Consider the following 23,490-nt stretch of genomic DNA (forward strand, 5'->3'; position numbering starts at 1 on the left):
GCTCTCCCAGCACTGTGGTGCTTGTGTCCGGCCCCTCCCCGGCCAACACCAGAGAGCCTCCATTCATTCCACCTGGGAACAAAACATGCACTCCTGGCTCCGATTTCACAATGTATTGAAGGCGAGGGCTGGTGGGAGCCGCTGGCAGAACGGGCATGGTTTGGACAGGATGTAGGGTCTAGTGTTTATGTAACCAAGGTTAACCAGAGGAGGCCAAATGCAGTCAGCCTCACCTGGCTCAGGAAAATAGAGACACCACACACACACACACACACACACACACACACACACACACACACACACACACACACACACACACACACACACACACACACACACACACACACACACACACACACACACACACACACACACACACACACACACACACACACCAGAGCTAGTGAGAGGAGCGGTGCGAATATTCCGCTCCTCGTTCACTCGGCCGCTCCTCCGCTCAAGGTCGCTCCGCTCAATTTCACTCCCCGCTCCACTTAAAAATCCTCCCACTCCAGAAAAATCGCTCCACTTTAAAAGATGGAGAAATAATCTACAAGGAATTGCCACCTTAAACAGAAAACTTAAATACTAAAGAACAAAGAGCAACGGCAATATATTTCAGTCATAGAACATTTATTTGCTTTGCTGCTGTTGCTGCAGGTCTTTCTCTATGAAATACAATTTCATGAACAGCGATAAGTACATTACAAAGATCGTATTAGGCCTACTTTGAATGGCAAAACTAACTAAACTAGCCTGTATTTACTTTAGCCTTCTACTTGATATGAAGCATATTCAAAAGAACTCACGTTTTTCTTTGCTCTGTGTGTGTTCGCGTAGCACACTCACTGTTTCCGCGAAATGCGTCTTCTTAGATTCCAAAGTGAATCTTTACTCACTGAAACAGTGTCACCACATGGTTGATCTTGCTCTACATTGTTAGTATCTAGTTTTTTTGTAGTAATGGTGCACTTGTATGACTTCTCAGTTTCCTTTCTAAAATATTTAGTGAACTCCATCTCCAACAAGCTTACAATGTCCAATATTTGAAATTTACCGGTCGTGGTTGTATTAGGAAGAAATTCATTCTGGGTGGATTTGCTTGGGCATGCCTCAGACTCGTGGTGTGAGCAGTATCAGAGCGAAATTGGAGCGGAACAGAGCGGCCGCTCCGGCCTCTAAATAAAAAACCGCTCCACGCTCCAAAATTCCATCCACTCCGATCCTCGCTCGCGCTCGGCTCACTAGCTCTGACACACACACACACACACACACACACACACACACACACACACACACACACACACACACACACACACACACACACACACACACACACACACACACACACACACACACACACACACACACACACACACAGTAGGGGGGGGAAAGAGCGAGCAGAATTCAATGCTTTAAAATAACTGCCAAGTTATCTGGGATGGGCTTGCAGGGAAGAGTTGGTAGCGGGAAAGAGGGGGTAGGGGGAGGGGGAGGACTTGGCACAGCTCGGGGGGGAGGAAGTTAGGATCCGTGCCGATGATCTATTTTATGATTCCGATGAATTGGAGGAAATACCTGAAAAGCTGAAAGGCATGCTCTCTCTGACACACAAGTGTTTGTGTTTACAGCAAGACAAAAACAGCCCTTCCATAACAGGGGGCCCTTTAACTACAGAAGAAGAAGTTACATAACATGGCATTGTTCTCTTACCTGGTATTTTAGAGCAGGTCTAGAGCTGGACTTATATTCCAAATTGTTCCAAAGTCCTTTCCCAAAGGCTCCCCGATAGAATCTGTTCAGACCTGGAGAGAGAACAGAGACCAGATTAAAGAAACCCCAAGGTATTTCTCCAAGTCTTTCCTCTGTGACGCACAATAACTCCAACTGTTTTTTACGCAAGCATCACTCCAAAGAGCCCAGTTATGAGGATGTTAGTGGGAGCCGTTGCTGGAACATTCCTCCGGCCCGGGCCTAGCTCGGCGGCGGCAGCGCCTGCCAGATCCCTTTAGCTCCCGCTAGCAGGTGAGGCAGCGCTACAAGGCTGCTATTGTCAGGGCCCTGCTGCTGAACACGTTACCTTTTCAACAGGCAGACAAAGCAGCCCAGGCTGCCAAGAGGAGACGGCGTGAATGCACTACAACCATACAGTCAACACAGCTGTCAGGGTTTAAATGCAAAATGTATTGTAAAAAAAGGTTTGTCTGATTCTGTGGAAAAGTGTCTTGTGCTGACCTCATACACCGTAATGTCATTTCTCAAATGTTAACACTTCCTCTTTTTTAACACAGGTGCTTTGGACTGCTAAAGATTTTTTTCAGTTCCATTTTCTCCTGCTACAATGACGTTAGTCATTGTCTAGGAATGCGGAAGGAATTAACTCAGCCCATGGCCTATTGGTCAAAACTGGAGCTTCTCCCACTTTCCCTCTAGGTTGTTAAAGTCCACCGGAGAGGACTGGATGTCCTGCCCCAGGCAGGGCTTGTCCACACATCTGCCGTTGCATTTTTCTCCCCGCCATGGAGATGTCTTTCTGGAGGTGCAGGGGGGACGGGGGGGAGACAGTCATATAACCTTGCACACTGTAGACAGTAATGCTTTCTGAAGGTTACAACACACAAGGGAATAAGGATTCCTGGGTTTCGCTAAAACTCATCAATATTAATGCACAGGTTACAAAGGGATTGTTCGACCATCACATTTAGGGCTGCATGCAAGAAAGATTTACAAGAACGAAAGAATGCTCTGATTATTCACAACACCCAGTTACCAAATCAGATGAAAAGATCCCATGGCGTTTGGATCTGTTGTGTCTTGCTGCAAAATACTATAATATCAAAGGATAGATAGATAGGTTCAGTATTGTAGGGTAAAATAACTCAACAAAAATATAAAAACACTGAGGTTGAATCATAAAGTCTGAACCCAATCCATCCAGCCCAATGTCAAAGTGGGCATGCAGCACGGGCCAGACCACTTTGCATAGAGTACTAGAGAACTGTAAGGATTACTGTTCTTATCTTCCTACACAAGGAGTGGTGCTTACACACTGGTTTAGACAGCTAGACCACATGTCTAGCAGTATATTGAACCCACGTAATTAACAAACAACCGCCAAACTCACAGTGAGTGTATTCACATGCACAGTTATGCACAGTTAGGCTGAGTAACAAGGTGATAGTCATTACTACGGTGAGGACACAACACCGCATGTAATACTGCATGTAAATCCAATGAGATCAATAGGCAATGGATCAAGAGTTGTTGCCGCCCCCGAGTTGTTGCCGTTGACATTTGGTGTCTTAAGGCCAAAGTATACTTCTCCGACTCCGTAATCCGACTCTGTGAATACGGAAACCCCACGAGCATTCGCAGTTCTCCGTCAGTATGTCGAATACGCAGTGAAATTCGCCGCCCGATTGATTAATATGTTGACTACTAACCATGTAAATAGTGTTGTTAATAAACTTCCAAAGCTTTTCAACTCTTATTTGGTGTTTTATTGGTCCTTAATGTGCAAAGTAAACAATGTACAAAGTAAATAAGGTGCAAAGTCAAACTAGGAAAAAGTGATTCCGGAAATTATTTTGTTAGGAGGACCGATCACTAGGGGTGTAACGATACACAAAAGTCACGATTCGGTACGTACCTCGGTTTTTAAGTCACGGTTTGGTATGTTTTTCGGTACAGCAGTTTTTATTATTTTATTTTTTATTAAACAATTGGATTTTGATTTGATTTATTAAATTGTATCAAACAAATGCCTTACACAAAAGACATCAAATACAATTGAGGATAAAAACACAATAAAGTCCAGGACTTATTTCCATTGTGGTCCTCAACACAAAACATCAGGACAAGACAAGGCACTCACAGAGTGTGTGATAATCAATAAAAACTTTATAAAAAAATAAAAAAAAGTTTTGTTTTTTTTCTCTCGGTACGCACCGAAATGAAACGTGCATCAAACCGTTAGACCCGTACCGAAAATTTTTGATACAAATTAGTGTATCGTTACACCCCTACCGATCACAGCCCTTGCCGTCTCCGTCCGTCTCCATTGTGTCGACGGATAGTTAAAAAATATTGAATGCGCACGTAGAGCTATGGAGAGGGTCTCCAACGACGGCTCTCCATGTCTACGTACAGCACTTTACAGAGGAGTATAAACCAGCCTTTGAGGTCTCCGTCTACGGCGTCTAAGGTCGGCACACCTTTCTGCCTCCAACCGCTCCCAGTTCCGCTTACATTTCTCCTCCAACTATTTGTGATCGCACAAACATGTTGCTCGCACGAATACGCCACTGTAACGCTACACATCACCATGTTGTATTTGTTGCAGTGGTATGAATGTGCATGAATGAGCTAGCAAAAGCACCTCACCCCTCAGTTCCGCGCCATTATTGTCTAGAAGGCAATGTGGCTGCGGCAGCTCTGCATGCACGTTGAACGTCGCACAAGAAAGCTGACGCTGTCCTGTTACAAGTCACGCCTCTGATTCCCGAACGTCGACACAGTATGAAAAAAGCGGCATTGTTTGGTTCTGTGTTAAAATAAAGCCAGTATAATGAAGGATCTTCTTTACGGCAATATTGTGGGATCTCTGTAAAAGGGGCTATTGTTACGGACATTACGTACGTAAACAATACGTACATACCAAACAAGGCAGTGAACATGCTCACACAGCTCATTCTGAGACAGCGAGGAAAGCGGGTAACAATTGTGTTCCTAGTGTGCGTGTAAACACTGTGTGGCTCTGTTAACTTAAGCCAATGGATGTCACAGAAAAATAATCCTATAGCTTGAGACAGCTGTAAACCAAAACACACATTTTATACAACGTTAATAGTAGGCATATGCATTCAAGTTTAGACCCAAGTGATCCCGTTGTAGCTATAAAATAGACAAATTTTGTTTGTGAATTTGTTTCACATTGACATGTTCATGTACATAATACTCCTCTATCCCCTTACAAAACATGGGGCCTAGTGAACATAGTTCCCAACTACAATAAAAAAACTGGAACGGAGCAAGTAAAATCAAACGTCATCCAAACCAGAGGTTCGGCCCCCTCTTAAATTGTTAATCTGTTGGTCTGAGAGTCACCACTGATTGTGTCTCAAAGCCTGCAGTTTCTCTATAATTACAACCTAAAAAAGGCCACTCTATAAGTAGCCTTAAATATAACTCCAGATTGCCCTGTATTCTCTGACCACAGTGTATGGAAGTGATGCTGTGACCAACGGTTAGCTGCTCCCCAAATCCTCATAGGCACAGAATGCCCAAGAGCGGCAATGAGAAACCATGTAGGCTCGATACTGTATCTTCCTTGAAATGCTTCAGTTGAACTCTAGGAAGTATCCCCTATATCATTGTATGACCAAAGTTATGACAAAGCATTAGAAATATGCCATGAGCCTGATAGAAAGAAGTATAAGAAAAGAGTATCTTGTGTGCAAGGTGAAATGCTTGTCATTTGTACCGCAGAAGAAGAACTAAGTACAGATATCTTTATGTCTATAAAATGTTATTAAATGCATTAATGAAAAAAAGTATTGCTTAATTAATGTGTTTATTTGTTAAAAATAAACATCTTTGAATATGGCGCGAGGTAACATCATCATATAAACACTTGTATGCCTTTTAGTGTGCATGACTGCACATGCAAATACACAAGCGCACAAAGATGCACACAAATTCAGTGGTCATGCTCTGTTTTAGGAAATACTGGGATTATACACACACAATAAATGTTAATTGCCTTGGCGTATTTGGCACAAGGCCATGATAGGGGTATGAGAACCCCCAAAAACAAGGCCATGGTTTAGCCAGGGGCAAGGTTTTTCCCCACAGTTTTTGTAATCAGCAAGGTCTGACTTCGGTCTGCCTAATTAGTACTTTCATTACCAATGTTTTGTTTCGCTCAGAGCAAGTGTCCTACTGTCTCTCACCCTCTCTTGCTACTCACCCACACCCATGATGAGTGAATTTCAAATCATTCAATTGACATTCACAAGAATACAATAATCACACATTTCACAAGTATGCTCAGACCCTCCAGCAATGCAGTAATAGAAAATACAGGCTATATTAAGTAGGAGATCGAAAGGCAAACAAAAACGTTTACAGCACATTTTATCTTTTTGTGCATCTTTGAGCGTCAAATATCTGAATTTTTAAAATAAAATAGAGGATGCTAAAATACAGGCTCATGAGAGCCAACATTAGAGATGCAAGGGCTGTTAGGGTGGTTTCCTGTTAGCATGGGGCCCTGTTAGGAAGGTGTCCAGTAAGCGTGGTGTCCAGGGCTGTTTGGGTGGTGTCCAGGGCCATGTACACCATCCGAGATCTAAAACACATGACTGCAGCGGGACTACCAGTGCGTCCATGCTACACACAAAAGCTGGTCACCAGAACACCACCGCACCACGCCTATTTCCATCCATGGTGCGCTTGGTATCATTTATTTTATTTGATTTTCAAGCAGCAAGCTGAAATATTTCTTAGATCTCTGGCTCATGTTTTCTTTTTAAGCTATTTATCTACGGCTAACATTGTTAGGTAGGATAATAATAGTAATGCCAACGATGTCCATTCTCATTAAATTATTATATGAAAGAAAGAATATCAACAAATCAAGCAGTTGAGAACAGAGGACACTCCAATCTGGCGATGTGTGCCACATATGACACACATGAGGCAGAGGCAGGGTTTCGGTCTCACCATAACACAAGGTTGTGGCCCACGCCTTTGTGGACCACGCCCTCTTGGGCTTTTCATCTTGCGCCTTTTTTATCTCTTGCGGATAGACAACAAATTTGTAATTCTTGTGTTCGATTTTTTTTCCAGGTATAACTGATTAAATATAGCCAAATTGTCTTACAGTTATTAACAGTGTGGTTACCGTAACAAACTAAAGGAGCAGCAAATCACAGAGGAAATAATCAGACAGAGAGGATCATTTTTGTGACCTTCCGTCGCAATCTCCTGTGCCCACCAAATAAGATCACCCCACAAATGATGTACTTAATGAGCAACCTAGCTACTTCAAGCATGACGTTTGAATGAAGACGGCATATTATAGTCTGACCTTGTGCAAGGACAGGCTTCCTCAAGATAAACTAATGGTTCTTGAGATAATGAAGACGACCTTGTACATTCCCATGATCTTAAGATGCTGAATCACACACGTCTCAGTCCCAGCAGAGTAAAACATGTCTTCAGTACTTTAGTCTACTACAGGGAGAACAGAAGGGTCCAGACATGGACCCCAACCACTGGTACTGGTCCAATTCCAGGATTTTTGGAAAGGGAATAAAATACAATGAAATTGTATTGGAAATGTTCTGCCTCATGTTCTGCCTATTAGTCAGTCACACACATTTTAGAAGATTATAAAGTACAGCTCACATGTCCATCCTCATGTTCAATGAGTCAAAACCAAGTGAAACAACCCTTTTAGAACGAACATGGATTTGGCCGTGAGAAGTCCTTTATACAATAAAAGTCAATACTACAATGCATACTATTTCCAAACAGGCCAGTGTGTGGGCTTTACATTATGCAGGCCTTGGGTCATGGTGGGGCTTCATGGTAATCAATTTGTGGCATGTGATCGATTGGCAGGAGATTAACCATCTGCAGTGGACATGCTGCTGGGGGAAGGGTGCCATCACAGGCTTGGGATGTTATCACTAAGGGCCACAGAAATCCACCACACCATCTACACCAGTAGGTTAAAGCTAATCCTGTACGGGTGTGATTGCTTTCTATTATATGGTCTGAATCCATATCTGACATAACTAATAATTATATTTTGCTAGGATGTGACCTTTAAGGTCAGCCACCCAAAATACAAAACATTCAAAACATACATTTCTGTATATATTTCTGTATCCATTCCCTCACTGAGGAATCTAGTAGAAACACACAATTTTGGCTCCTACAAACAGTGATAAGATTACATTTTATCATCCAAAGCTTGATTAAGAAATTTTCTGAACTAGAGCCATGCAACCATCTAACTTTGGAAAGAAGAAAAAACATTTCACGTGCACCCTGGGTCTCAAAGAGTCATATCTATAACCATGCAAAGAATATTAAGGTCAATTTATGGTCATTTTGTGTGCAGTGACCATTCAAACAAGTAACACTAAGCAGACACACATCCAATCGTGATGAAAAAAGGTTGTTGCTATCTAGCTGCAATTGGACTTGCCATACAAATCATGCCCTGAATTTTACCAAACCTTTGTCCCATTGGATTCTGTTTAGTCATTGTGATCATGGGGTTTGTTAACCTCATAATTCACTTGATTTCTGTGGTGAATGAACCGCACTACACATTTGGAAACTGGTAATGCCAGGTTCACCTGGACGGTAGCCAGGTCCCTTTCTCTTTTAGTTATGAGCTACATGGACCACGTTGTGTGCCTGACATTGTTATGTCAGCTACCAGCTTTACCCCGGTTCCAGCTGGATCTCATTAAGACTGAACCCACCCACTACAAGAGAACACAATGCATTACACATGTGTCTAAGTAATTGTTTAAAGACCATCCAAGATCAAATTGAGCAATTAGGCCTAGTGAAATGCACTTCAAATCTGTAAATATTGTGAATACAGTAAACAGCTTGTGAGACACCAGGTTTCATTAGGAGAGCAGAAAGCCTGGCATAATCTTTTTCGTAATGTTTTCAGGGAGCAAAGCACAAGGCACCAATGTCTACAACTAAAACCATTGTTTCATGTCCCACATGGACACGAGCTTTGGGCTTTAGGCCCAAATTGTGGCTCACCCAAACCACAATTGGGAGAAGGTGTAGTGTTCGGTTCAATTAGGTGAGGTATGACGTCAGCATGATTGCGAGCTGGCTGTGTATCATTCATAGCTAAATGTGTGGCTAGCACATTGGAAAACAGAGGGAGCTATTAATAGTGAGCTTTAGTAAGCCGTACCATTTGATACTGGAAAAATGAATGTAGGCTGACGCCACATTTTGATAATCATTGCGATATTGTGCAGTATAAGTCAATATTAAAGTTAAATACTTGCACTGCATTCCTTCAGGATAGTGGCTCCTTTTTCATCACAAAGCCTTGTTTGTAACTTTGTCTTGTATGCAACCTCAGTGGTGGGCTCAGTGGGTTACAATGCTAGAGATAAAGTGAGAAAATAGAATTGCTCTTTCCACTGTTCTTTCAGTCTCCCATCAGCGAGGGCCTCCTGTCCACAACAGGGCTTTGGTCTTCAAGCAAAGCCCAACCAGCAGTTGGATTACAAGACTACATTTTACAATCCTACAAACAACCGGCGATGGGCAGGTTAAACGCGTTCCATTGTCACATTAGCTGATACGCTGAGAGAGAATAAGAAAGTGTGGTGTGTCCTGTTAACATGCTTAGAAACAGCTGAACCCCTTCACCCACATAAAGCCTAATTAAGACCGAGAATAGTGAACAACTGCATATGATTACAACACAACCTTTGGAGTTCCGTGACTTGGTGGAGGGAAGTGAATGGGCATGCGGTGGCGGTGGGGGGCATACATAACACCCCTCCTCCTCCCTCCTTCAGAAACCCCCATCCATTCCCTGAAAACAGAGGCCTCGTTCATCGCTGCCCAGATTAGGGCTACCGAGGTGGAGCGGCTGGAAAAGCTTATTCTTGGGAAGCAAAGAGAACCTTAAGGCTTTCCATTAATGAAATGATGAGAGCGAGAGGGAATAAGACAGCAAAAGGACGACAGCGTGTCATTTAGCCTGCCTTCGGGCCGTTTGGAATACACAGACAGATCTAGCGGGCTGTAAAGGATGGTCAAAGGGTGCAGTAGTGTGTAGAATTTAGAGGCCCCTAGCGGAACGGACTTGGCAGAATGGAACATAATAAATGCGTGTATAATCCCATGAAAATAAGAATTGTGAGTTCATTAGTTTAGAATGAGCTTGTTATATCTCCAGTGGATCCTCTTCAAATTTAAAGTTGATATCCAACTTGTAAGCTATGACCTATACTTCTACTGACTAAATAAGCAAATACAATTCACAAATCCATCAAGGAACCTCCTCACCTAGACCCTTGGCTACTCTACGCTGCCGTAGAGAATGACACATTTTTGAAGTACCTCATGGCATCTTACAGACAACGTCATTGGAAAGGGAGGGTTGAGTGGAGTATTCAGTTGTTGCAATCCGCAACCTCACCGCTACATGCCACTAAATCCTACACACGACACCTTTACAATCCTTCATTAGGGCCATTTTAGATTATCTTTTGACCAAACACTTTCCATATGCAGGTTGATTTATGCCTTGCAATACATGCATTGTGGACAAGCTTACTGTAAAAATGAATACTTCACTCAAAAGCGAAAACCGTCCGCATCAGAGATCCTACTTTCAACAGTGGGAATGCAATGCAACAAATGACGAATAAGACCAAAAGCTTTCAGATCCAAGCAGGAAACCTCTGTAATCCATGCGTAGGATTAGAGCAGCGTGCACAGAATAAGCGGGACACCTCTCGGGTTACCATCAACTGGCCAGTTTCCTAACTGTTGCTAGGAAACAGTTGGGGTAGTACGAGGGCTAGCCTTTCCCGTACACAATAATGGACCGACGCCTACATGTAGGCCATCATGAACACACACACACACACACACACACACACACACACACACACACACACACACACACACACACACACACACACACACACACACACACACACACACACACACACACACACACACACACACACACCTAAAGGCTAGGAGGGAGACATGCATCAACACAACAGTGGGTCTATAAAGAATCATATCAGGTTACTCTTTGAATCCAGCATGTGCCATCAATATGACAGCCCAACTGGTGTCAAGTGCATGTGACAGAACACCATCTTCGGAGGTGAGTGGAATTGAAAGCAATGAATGAACCGGCTGTCTGTGGGTTGAAATGTAAGGAGAGCCTGGGTGTGTGTTGATTTGTTCTTCATCTAAATCTTCATAAACTGTTTTCCAACATTTTTTTAAGTTGTCAATCCCAAAACAACATGGAGCGCATGACCTAACTTGGTAAAATGTTCTACAAAGGAGGGCTTTTATTTATTTTAAAGAGCTCACCCAGACACCAAGCCAACCTGGAAACTTTAACATTCATTCTTGGCAACACTCGGCCCTGTTCTACCCTAGCAACACTCAGCCCGGTTCACCCTAGCAACACTCAGCCCGGTTCACCCTAGCAACCGTCCTTTTCCCAGGGCTTGAAGGCCACCCCCCCCCCGCTCCCCCTAGGCTGTTCCAAGGGAGTTTAAGGAGGGGTGGAGTTGGGGACAAAAAGGGTGTTTTGGGGGAAACTGCACACACACCTCCCCCCTACCCCAAGTACCTCTACAGTTGCCACGGCCGGGTGTTGGCATTTCAAAATGCTGCTTTTCATGCCTGGGGGGCGGGCCTATCCAAGCCCACACCCAGAGCCAGCGAGTGGCAACCAGAGCAGACGCTTCCCACACTGTTGCCTCTGGAGTCAAAAGCCGGTAGGCCTGACGTCATTGGCATGGCATTTGATATTTTGGAGTGCCTGAAAGACCGCTGGCTTTCAAACCCTAAGCTGTGGTTGAATTGCCACCTGTCTGAAATGCTGAGCACTCACGAGGAAAAGCAGCCTTTTCAACTGGCGCTGAATAGAAGACGTTTCAAACCCAAACATTTCGGGGTTCTGCAATCTACACAACAATATTCTTAGAAGACTTGAGCAGCGGCTTTTCCACGTGGAGCCCTTCAGAAGTTCAATGGTTGGGTTTTGGAGGAGAACTTTGGGGCCAGCCGGGCTCACAGATGTTGGTCACAGCCCAGTAGTGAGCCCCCTTGGCCCCACCCTTCCTCACCAGCCCTGCTGCCGCTTTCTACTGTGAAGATGGAGGAAGAAATTTCTGCTGCCATCCACGGCAGCTGTTTTACACCAACTGGCAGTTACAAGAAGACACACACAATCTAAGGTCCAACACACAATATTACAGCATTGATATACCTTGGCCGAATTGGAATAGGCTGTTAAACTGCTGCTGAAAGCATCAGGTTTTATGGGATGTTTGTTTAATATCACGGGTCACAGTGAGAGGAAACTCAGCCTAGCGTACAACAGAAATGATATGCTGTTGTTGAACAGGGAAAAGATTGACTAATTCGGCTGAGCACCCTGTGTCGATCGAAGACCGGTGTGGTGCTTAAATTTGGTCACAAACCTGGCATTTTGTCTGTGCGAACATAGCAATTCGGATGTTAAACATGTAAGCCTTCCTGTCGCCCCATCTCGCTCTAACACTGCCTCTCTCTCACGATTTACAACTTCTGTACCTCTCAACCATCACCCTCCCCATCTCCTTTTCAGCCTTTTGTCAAACAAAGGAAACAAAAGGAGCCTATAGCACCATCTCTCTTCTCTCCTTTCCCCCTTCTACACAGAGAGAGGGAAAGAGAGAAAGACATAAACAAAGAGAGCGAGAGAGTCAGCAAGATAGTGAGAGGGAGTCAGAAGCAGCAAGATAGGTATAGAGAGATTGAGTCTGAGACAGAGCATAACCACACTGATTACATTCACTTCCCTACCCTTTCGGAAGCTGCGAAGAATAGACATTATAAAACATTGGATTATCTACAAAGCTTACTGAATTCTAGCACACTGGCTAGTCTCTCGATGGACTATGTAGACAGAATGATGCAGGTGCACACACATTACTTGATAAACGTATAATCTGTGGGGCTTAAGTCTTTCCTTGTATGCCTATCATAGATACTGTATGTACTATAGATAGATATATAGCACATATGTGGATAATATATTTTCCTGAGAATATATACAAAGCCAATGTCTGATAACACTAGAACAACACAAGTTTAGCTATGTTACAAATGTCTAATATTGAAGAATGTCATTCAGCTCCATTTAGGGCTGGGCAATTAATCAAATTTTCATCGCGACTTCGATTTCAGAGTGAAACGATCACCAAACTAATATAATCGAGTTGAAACGATTTAAAAAAAGGTGCTTTTTTTAATAGAAATTGCAGAACAGCTGGATTCATATCTGGACTTTATTTTCTATTTGACCATTTTGTGTATATTTTTAAGGGGAAATTTCAAAGTTCTCAAATTATTAGAAATTAGAAATTATGAATAAATGCATCATGTTTTCAAACTCAGCCCTAGCTCCATTCATGCCTCCGTAGAGAATACTAAAGTATAAGTGCAATCTGTGTCCAAGTCCTCTGAACACCATCCACCCAACACCCCTCCACGGGCAGCGGCCTCACCTTCAAACCAAAGGTTCTCCAACAAAAACTGAGCGGTGTCTTCCTACCTCAGCCTCCTTTAGCCAACGGCTGATTCCACTATCAGGAGGGGGAATGATACTTTACAGCCCTGTGTGCCATTCTGTCAAGGACCCCCGCCTACCCCACTCCACTTGAGCTTACTTCCTGCTAGATAAGACAGCTGAGATACATTTATGGATGAGATAGTTATACAAAAAGAGTACCAATACAATGCCAGTATAAAAGCAATACTTCACATTTAATCAAATCATTAATTAACTAATTGCTCTACATTCAGTAGGTCTTTTTTGTCCAGTGTGTGAGTGTGGAGTTGTGGAATCTCGAATGAAACTAGAAGGTCAGAAACACAATGTGGGGCTTATGCTAATGAAAGTCGCCCTTCCCCCAACTTTCACTGCAACACCACCAGCAAACTCACTGAATGTTTCACCTTATAAAGTGGACCAAACTCCCAGCAGCTATCACGCGTGCCAGTAATAAGATTACTAAATAACAGCCGTTTACTTGTGCACAGCAAGTCCAGCTCAGCACTAGACAAAATAACAGACACACTTGCAGACTCTCGGGTCAAACACACCTTTTCAAACCAACGTTGAGCGAGTGCACGCACACACAGACGGCAGACAAACGGGAAGTGTGCTGCATACGCTGCCCCAACTGCTCTAGGGGCCACAGATGAGTTAATAATTCACACACTTCCACGGCACTTCAAAAGGGAACTCCCTCACCAAGTCCAGAATCTGTTTTGCATTCCAAAGCTTCATGTATCTGGGTGCCTATTAGCATAGCTGAATAATAAGTAATTAAATCTGAAGAGAATGTACTGTAACATGAGGGAGGGAAGGAAGGGCGAAGGACATGCCAAGAGGAAAGGCAGAAGAAGATACTGAATGCTCAGCAAGGCTTTCATCAGCTCTTGTTAACCTGGAAATTCAAGTATGACTACGTCAAGTAAGTATAAGTAGAAACAAAGTGTTAGGAATGAGCCTCTTCAATTAATTGAAGGGTTTTCAACCCTGGTTGACATTTGACAAGATAAATACAATGATTATATATGATTTATTTTCAGTTGAAGTATGTTTATGTATTCTTCCGATAAACTTAAACGTAAAAGCATTGTGTAGGTGGGCGGTTCCTAGGGCATCAGAGTGGGTCCAGCCTTGATCCCACTGATAGATAGATTGGTTGGGGGTTGGAGGTCGATCTTACCCACATATTGACACTAATCTTTCTGCCTCTGCTGGATTGCAAAGCCACATTAAACAGCCAGGGTGCTCTGATAAGGTTAGGGACTTAATGCCTGACGACGTAATTAAATTGAGTATTAAATGGGAGCAAGGGAGCGGAGGGCCTTGTTGGCTGTTGCAAAGGCTTGCCGACTGTTCATCGTCCTTCCTACTCTGATCACACTAAGGATCGCTGACTGTTCCTGGGTCCTTGTCCTTCCTACCCTGATCACACCGAGGCTTGCAGACTGTTCCAATGCCAGGGCCTAGTCCTTCCAATCCAACCTACTCTGATCACACTAAGGCGATTCACATCAAAAACCACAACAGAACAGCTTTCCTCCTCCCCGAATAGATTTGAGTCCCTAATCACGTCCAATGGTTTACTGTGGACCAGCAGTGGTTATGGGAGAGTTTAAGACATGCCCACCAACATAAGCCTTCCTAAGAGATGCACACTTTAAATTTCTTCTTTGGCCAACTAAATGTTAGCAGACAACACTGGTTATATCTGCTTATATCAATTTGACATTTTACAACACAATCTTGTGTCCCCACTCCGATGTTTGGAGTGTCTGGGCCATGGCCATGTCTTCCTGCCATCACCCACTCTCACATGTCTTCTGTTTATTACCAAACTAGCTGAATGTCCCAGGATTCCATAAATCCTGACACGATGATGGGTTTAGCTGAAGGAAAACAATATGGAAACTACAAACAGGAAATCCCCTCTCCACCTTTTGACCTTTTGCAGCATCAACTTTGGCAGAAAAGTAGTGTTTATTGACACTGGGCCAGTTCAATACACAGTAGGTTCAACATGGCTGTAGAATTATATCAGTCCTCGTTTTCAACCTCACAGATTTAAAGTTTACTAGTTCCATATTTTTTATGAGATGCTCATCAAAACGGTTAGTTTATACCATATGCCTACATTTATTATAAGGGGTTGCTACCTCTTGCACCAAGCTCTATAAAGCAGAGGGGAGAGACTTATCTCCCCCAAAATGTAGGTCATTACAGGTCAAACCACGCAGCACACCATAATGACATCATTCAGGATGTCAAAGGGCATTTTTAGTGGACTACTCTGCTCGTGGCTTTCTGACTTTGCCAGGTACTTGCGGGCAAAATAATAAAATGTGCTATATTTGTTCAACAATACATACATTTGCTACAAAACCATGTAGCTTACTGCTTTATTCAAATTAATCAAATTATCAGGCATTACACATTTTCAGTACCTATTCTGGAGACAAAGCTTATTGTACAATGACAGATGGATAATGCAATTTGGAACATTTCCATTGTTGCTTCCATATTGTCTTCCTACCATAGTAATGAATTCGGTTATCCTGTGTTTTTCAGACTCAGGTGGAGTAAGGAGAGCCAATGGTTTTGGTAAAGTGCGAATAATAGACCCTGTGTGACCCCATGGGACAAAAAATACATGGGTCACAAACCCTCACTGATAAGTAATCCTGGCCGGACTGAGAATACACATACATTAGAACTTTACCAAATATAACCCATCTGCCACTGGGTACAGCTCATTCAGTCGACACATTACGTTCACTACTTAATTCCCCCTATCATTTTGACAATGTCTGCATAATACTAGTTTGATGCCATCTTTAAACAGGCAAATTTTAACGTGTCAAGACGATAGGTAAAAGAGGAATCAAAGTGGCATGAGGAACATTTTTACCTGACTGAGCCAGGGGCCCACAGTAGAGGCAGGGGCCCACGGTGGCCCCGGCCGGTCCATTGAGCTCACAGCTTAAGGTGAAGAACTTGGTTAAATCCCATGTCCCTGATTGGGGTTAGGGTCAGACACGGTGCTGTACGCATTGAGAGTCAGTTCCACAAACTATCATAAAAAAAAACAACGAGGTTCAAATGGAGAAGTCCCATTTGAATAGAAGACAGAAGTCAGGATTAGTTTGAACCTACCACCTCACCTTGTTCTCCAAACCAACGCGCCGAGGAGACGCGTTTTACTCCATGTGGAGGAAGAGAGAAACCAAAAGATTATAGAAAGTTTTCCGCGATTCTGCCGAAGTCATCCAAGTCGTCCACAGCAGGTTTCTTTATATCCAAGTAAAGTACCTTTCCACGAGAACACGTATTCCCTCCACGTTCAAGCCTTGACTCTTTGATTGAAGACTTAAGAAAGCTTTCTGGCACCTCGCGTCTTTAGAAAATGGTTTGCGCTTATTCCATTCGGTCAGAAGTAGCAGTCCGACTAGTTTGTTCCTGTTTCAGTTACCTTGATCTAGCAGCATATGCAACTGCTGGTACTGCTTCCACATGGAGCTGGCGAGCTGTGCCAATGAATGATTTGATCAATCGGGCGACTAGCTGCACCCAGCCCACATAAACGTGAAGTGGGCTTGGCATAGAAGAGTCCCTCACGCGCTCCTGTTGGATACCAAGCGAAGGGCGGCCCCTACTGGCCAGACGGGTCTGATGCAGCTGAGCTCATTTATTTACTCGTTTTGTTAAGAAAATCGCTGATGGTTATCGTAAAAGAAACTGGTCCGTTTAACTACAACGAGGATGATATCTCCGCTGATCCCCCTCTATAGCAATGACTCTCATTGTTCCATAACGTTTGTTTCACATATAAATAGTGCTTTTTTTGGCCAGTTTCAGATTGAGAGAGATGCTACTTTAGGGGACCTTGGATGCATACAAATTAAGACCACACAAGGCTTTCAAAACAAACACCCTATCTACCCTACCCCCCCCCCCACACACACACACACACATCTCCCTCTTCCACCTCTCCCTCCCTCCTCTCTCTTATAGGAGAGAGAGAGAGAGAGAGAGAGAGAGAGAGAGAGAGAGAGAGAGAGAGAGAGGGTGGTGGTGGGGGGGGGGGGCACAGGCCAGTATTGAAGGGACAGGGATGTGTGGTGGGAGAGAGTAGGGGATGTCCAGGGGGTGTGAATGGACATGCCTGTCTGTCAGGAGGGGCGTCTCACTGAGGAGCCCACAGCCCCTCCCCCACACCCCAATCCTGATTCCCCCACAACACACAACACACTGCACCATTCATCCCCTTCCACAGCCCTCTGCTCTGCAGACCTCTCCTCTGAGCACAGACCCGGCCTTTCAGAGAGAGACAGGGAGGGAGGGGGCTCTAGCCTGGGAGCCTGGGTGAGAGAAGGGAGGATGTGGTGGTCAGGGAGGGGAGGGCGGGGGAGGGGTGTTGGACAGGGAAGAGTGTGTGAGGCTGGAGTGGAACTCCCCATCGGTGATTCTCACACTGTCAACTTTGTCATACACACACACACACACACACACACAAAAACACACACACACACACACGCACAAACACGCACACACAAACATGCACAAACACGCACACACACACACACACACACACACACACACACGCACACACGCACACACACACACACACACACACACACACACACACACACACACACACACTCACATACACGACACACACACAAACGCACTTGGCTATTGACACATAGACACACAGACACACACACAAAGTTGTGAACTCTGGAAGTGTTTGGTTCTTCACACTTGTAACCCATGGGAATAATTACTCATGAGTGGCTGTGATGTTACTATCAAACACTCATTAACATCTTTAAGTCTTCGTTTGCTGAGTAGTGTATATTACAGTTTTTCTACATTTCTCAAAACTTTAAACACAAAATTGAAAAGAGTTAACCATTTTGTCAAAACTCCACAACCCTAACCCTAACACTCAAAATCATGTTCTCTTCTCAAAACTTTTTTCTCCACTAAAACGATAAACACTGCTATCTTATGAATATCTCTTAGAGAGCATCAATTAAACACTGGTGTGATACATTCAAAACACTTCCATCAAGATGCTGTTTACATATGTTTTGGCTTCATGAGGACCTCACCCTCCTCCTCCCCATGGTGAGGTAAGGACCTCCCCCTCCTCCCCATGGTGAGGTAAGGACCTCCCCCTCCTCCCCATGGTGGGGTAAGGGTGTGGTCCCCTGGTCTCTCCTTGAAGAGACTGGGAGGTAGGAGGCAGGGAGTGGAGTCTGGTTGGCTATGAGGTTTATTCAAGCCCTATAAACTGAATAAATCAACGTTAGAGTTGTATTTCTTGTCATCTTTGATGTTGTCAATATAATACAGAGAACGTAATATGTATTGGAGAACGTGTATAATAACTGACTGGTCCTCTGATGTGTCCAAATTCATTCATGATTGGATTCCCGCTAATCCTGCTTGGTTTCAAATCTCTCTGGCATGCCTGCTTGAATTCCAGGAGTGTATTGAACCCATTAGTTTAGGGTTTAGTTGAGCGGTTTAATTTGGAATGAAATCTGAAGTCCCTGGATACATTTGTAAAATATAATCCGGCTACAATAGGTCACCGAAAACAAAAAATGAATCATAGAAGTTTGGGCTACATCATTATTGAGCACAGTGTAACCTACATTAATGGGAATCTTTTCATTACTGTACATAAAGTAAAGAAATAGATTATGAGTTTATATTTTTAGAAATGCCATTTAACAAATTCTCACTCTGAATATTATATTCAGAGGGGGTATTCCATATAACATGATTCCATATCGCAGTACACATATTTTCAACAATTACTATATTAATAAATTAATTGATGAAGCCCAATTCTTTATGATTGGTACATACACAAAACCGGCTGTTGGGGTAGAAAATTGACTTTATTCTTTACAGCTTCCTTTCTACATTTTCTACACACTATTCAATGTAAAATACAGGCATGCAAACTGGTTTGGGGTGAAAAAAATGAGAATGATGCGTGAGCCGAGGAAAACACAGACCCATTAGGGGGTTTAAGAGTTATACTCTGGGGAGTTAAAAAAATAATAATAAAAAAAAAAAGATTAAAAAAATATATATATATAAAAAAATAAAATATAAATAAATAAAATTTGACCTGCGTTTTTTTTTGACCTGCACAAGGTTTTTTTTTACCTGCGCGAGCATGTTTTTTTTAATATATATAATATTTTTTATATTATTTTTTTTGAATAATTTTATATATATATATTATTTTTTTTGCATTATTTTTTTTCTTCTAAAATTAAGTTTTTTTTTTTTTTTTTTTTTTAACATTTTCTAAAAATAAAATAAAAATCAGTGTAGGCTATGCTATCGCCCATGGTTAAATAAATGTTTAGGCCTACTAAAATAAAAAACACGTTTGTATTTCAACCCCACTACTACGCATATGTGTGAAAGTGGTGTAACAGTGCCCTGCCCATTTTGCAGTTGTAAACACATATGTGTTTGGATGAAGATTTGAGTTAATCGGTCAGCAGTCATTATGTTTAGTCAAACTCCTTAGCTGCCTCATTACACTACACCAAAACCCAAGTCAAACCACTGAGCTACCTCATTACACCACACCAAAACCCAAGTCAAACCCCTTAGCTACCTCATTACACTTAACCCAAGTCAAAACCCTGAGCTACCTCATTACACTTAACCCAAGTCAAACCCCTGAGCTACCTCATTACACTTAACCCAAGTCAAACCCCTGAGCTACCTTATTACACTTAACCCAAGTCAAACCCCTGGCCTGAACTAACTCATTGTGTTAAACTATGTCAAACCCACACATTAGTTTGCATGTGCATTGCTACTGTAGCTACAAAGTCTGATACTGAGGCCAAGCCAATCAACTAACTTCCTTATTGTGTAGATTCCTTTAACTGTCTTGCAGCCTTACTTTCAGAATTCCAGGCATTCCCACTTCACCCACAATGTATTGAAAATTAATTTGTTCTCTCCCACCATGGCTGACTTCAGCCATGGCCAATCCTAAACTCTCCACGATGGTCACTGCCCCTCAACTTTGTTTCCTTTGTAATTATGGCGCGTTCATGTGTCCTGGTAATAACGAGACGCCTCGTCAGTGATGATGAACAGTGACCGTTCATGAGCACTGCGTTCGTAATCTAAAGGTTCTTCTTCGTCAGCGGTATATATCACACCAACAGGATTACCGCCACCATCTGTTAGGTGTGGAACATAGGTTCTGTGTTTGTTGGTGATCATGGAGGCTGCAAGAAATATATTTATTGTCATTCGTGCATACAAGCAACACCTTGACAGATGATGGTTGATTCTTTTATATTGAGTAAAACTTTTGCACCGGTCAAAACGTTTGCGTTGTGGTCCTCCATGTTCATGCGCGTCACTAGTAAACAATACATGACCAACTGGGCAACTCTTATTAAAATCTGGCCCCAGTTGCCATAAGGAAGTATCATCAGAACGTCATGGGGTGTCGTTCACGGGAACTTCCCGACGTCGCGCAAATGTTTTCCCCATAATTACCAGCAATATGAACGTGTCATTACGATGTGTGTAGTAAATAAGCTACCTCATTACGTTGAACTAAGTCAAATCCCTCAGCTACCTCATTACGTTCATCTAAATCTGATCCCTGCGCTACCACATTATGTTTAATCCAAACCCAGGGGGTTTGCTATGGTATAATTATTGAATATAGTTAATTAAAAGACATTAGCCATGTCACAGAAACCTACTTTTCTTTATATTAAACATTATATTAAACATTTTGCTTCATGAGATTATCATAGTTTTTACCCATGAAGTTATGATCCAAAGGCCTTTTTGATCAAGCATCAGCCACAAAACAAAACTCATTATCAGGATCAATTAAGCAATTATATATATGACACATTTTTTTTGTAATTTATGTGAATTTAGTTACTATAAAGGCTTTGATACTCCCTAAAAAGCTGTGCAGTGGTAGTTGCATTGTAAACACACATTTGTGTTTACAGTCTTTACAGAGTAGGCCATATGCCACTACATATCTATCTATACATATCTAGATATCACATCTCATATCTAGTCAATTAATAATATTTAGCATGTTGTTGTGGGCAAGCACACAGAGGCCAGGGACATAATCCACCAACCGCCAGAGTCGAGGATACATCTCCTTAAACTCTCGCAATAACCCAATCCAGTTGACATTCAGATTGTTTAATAGACACCCAGTTCACTGGTGACCTTGATGCTCTTGGACGATTCCAGAGTTTTCATTATTATTATTAGGGTGCCAAGCACAAAGTGCGAAGGCAACCTATTGCAATTGTTAGTTTTATTATTCTTACACAGCCTAAACCGCTCGCACGCTTTTTATGAAACTTACTACAGCTGTAGATTCAGATTAACAGAGAGCAAATATCACACTGATTGGCCTAAAGGTGGTGCTATAGCAACAGTCCAAAAATGCAAAATTTGAACAAGCATATCTCGTGAACGCTTTAACGTACAGTCATGAAACTTTGATGTCACATGCATATTCTCATGGTGAACAAATATGCCTCAAAAACCTATGAAAGGTTAAGAATACCAAGCCTGGCTGGAACAAGTATGTAGCAAACCACTGTGACATTTTTTAATTGTAATATTCCCTAGCGATACATTTTTACTGTAATACTCTCACTTAGCCATATCCAGTAGCACCAAGCATAGTTTAGAGGTAATTTCCCCTCCTAATCGCCTGAGGGCAGCACTGAACACAATTGATAAAGTTATAAAACATTTACACTAGGGGCAGCAACGGACACACACAGGAAGTGAGAAAACCCAAAGAAGAACACCTGGGATACATAAACTCAGACTCCGCCTTTGGAAGAGAGAATCTCTCAGCGGCGTATCTTCCTGCATGCTAAGCTCTGAGACGCTCCGCGCGTGTTATTTACGATCCCTCTCCTTTTGTTCCATAGACGATAGACAATAGACCAATAACCTTAACCAAATAAAGTGAGTTAAAAGCGATCCTGTCTCGGCGGCCTTTCCTGGACCAAAATCCACAACACCACCAAGAAGCCGCTAAGGCAGCTCATAGGACCTAGGTTATAGCTGGTAGACCCAGACAGGGGTCAGACTTAGAGCACAAGAAGCTTACTAATGCTAGATATAAATATGCAGTGCGCTTGGTTGGGAAGCATGAGCAAGCAATAAGAGCTCATTCTATGGCTGAAAACTTGCTTGGTAACAATGTCACTGAGTTTTGGAAAGAGGTAAAAGCTACAAAAAAAAACAAAAAAAACAGTACTGCCATGCCACATTGAAGGTGTATCTGGTGCAGACAATATAGTGGTGGAAGCAGAACTATGCAGCTCTGTTTAATTGTATCAAAAGTGAGCCCTATTGTGTGGGCAAGTTAAATGAGGAAGTGATTCATTTTGCTCCCAACAAGGTTTATCATGCTATAGAGCAACTAGCTGATAACAAAGCTAGTGGCAAGGATAACATCACTGCTGAGCATCTTCAGTTAGCCAGCCCCAGAGTAGCAGCACTGCTGTCCATCTGCCTCACAGGGCTGATTACACATGGTATACTGCCAGACACCATGCTGACAGTCACATTAGTGCCAGTCATTAAGGACAAGGCAGGTAAAATAGGGAGTTTGGACAACTATAGACCCATCGCCTTAGCCAGCATTCTTTCAAAGGTGCTAGAAAAGATGCTACTAGATAGACTGAGTGAGCTCATTTACACCACAGAAAATCAATTTGGCTTTAAGTCTAAGCACAGTACAGATCTATGTATCTATGCCTTGAAAGAAACTGTTGAATCCTACAGAAGGCAGGGCTCTACAATGTTTCTAGGATTTATTGATGCGTCCAAGGCATTTGAGTAAATCACCATAAGCTTTTTACTAAACTCATACTTAGGGGTGTGCCTGGATGCATCATACGAATCCTGGTTTACTGGTATGCCAACCAAGGTATGCAGGTGAAATGGGGAAACAGCCTATCCTCACCCTTCAGTGTAGGCAATGGGGTATGGCAGGGGGGGCTTCTGTCTCCAGCCCTGTTCATGGACAACCTGTCAAAGCAGTTGGGGAAGTGTAAGACAGGTTGTCTGATAGG

The 23,490-nt window shown here is 42.8% G+C and overlaps 1 protein-coding gene across 1 annotated transcript in view; it reads right to left on the reverse strand.

Annotated features, from left to right (window-relative positions):
• Positions 1-16,873, reverse strand: part of plxnb1b (plexin b1b) — a 67,184-nt gene extending 50,311 nt beyond the window's left edge. The window contains exons 1-2 of the mRNA XM_084464370.1: positions 16,519-16,873; positions 1,714-1,805 (exon numbers count right to left, since the gene is read on the reverse strand). The gene's annotated coding sequence lies outside the window, so the exon portion shown is untranslated. The remainder of the gene's footprint in view (positions 1-1,713; positions 1,806-16,518) is intronic.
• Between the last annotated feature and the right edge of the window lie 6,617 nt (positions 16,874-23,490).

This window comes from Micromesistius poutassou, assembly GCF_964030765.1.
Source record: "Micromesistius poutassou genome assembly, chromosome: 2".
Lineage (NCBI taxonomy): Eukaryota > Metazoa > Chordata > Actinopteri > Gadiformes > Gadidae > Micromesistius > Micromesistius poutassou.